We start from the raw sequence: 616 nt of genomic DNA on the forward strand, positions 1-616 counted from the left end.
CATGTCCCTGAGGCGGAATCAAACCAGGACATCCTAGTCCATAGGTCGATGCCCAGCCACTGGCCCACACGGGCTGGGCTAGAGTCGTGTCTTTCCATCAGCAATTAAATCCGCACCAGGATTCAATCACAGTCCCTCGTGGCAGAGCCAACCAGCGGCCGCCTGTGTGACCTGCGTCCGTGTTTTCGCTGTCATTCCAGGCCGAGTGGTGAACATCAGCAGCCTGCTGGGCTCCCGCGCCCTGGAGCAGTGCAGCCAGCCCCTGCAGGAGCTGTTTCGCTGCGAGGCCCTCAGAGAGGAGGACCTGGTGGACCTCATGAAGAAGTTTGTGGAGGATACGAAAAATGAAGTGCATGAGAGCGAGGGCTGGCCCAACTCGGCCTACGGGGTGTCTAAGTTGGGGGTCACGGTCTTATCCAGAATCCTGGCCCGGCGTTTGGATGAAAAGAGGAAAGTCGACAGGATTCTGCTCAATGCGTGCTGCCCCGGGTGGGTGAAGACAGACATGGCCGGGGATTTCGGCTCCAGGACTGTGGAGGAGGGGGCAGAGACCCCGGTCTACTTGGCCCTCCTGCCTCCGGATGCCACTGAGCCTCAGGGCCAGCTACTCCGGGAC

The 616-nt window shown here is 60.4% G+C and overlaps 1 pseudogene; it reads left to right on the plus strand.

The window, feature by feature from the left end:
- Nucleotides 1-82: 82 nt before the first annotated feature.
- On the plus strand, nt 83-613 carry LOC102762432 (annotated as a pseudogene).
- The last annotated feature ends 3 nt before the right edge of the window (nt 614-616 follow it).

This window comes from Myotis davidii, unplaced genomic scaffold (assembly GCF_000327345.1).
Source record: "Myotis davidii unplaced genomic scaffold, ASM32734v1 C62853558, whole genome shotgun sequence".
NCBI classification, from domain to species: Eukaryota; Metazoa; Chordata; class Mammalia; order Chiroptera; family Vespertilionidae; genus Myotis; species Myotis davidii.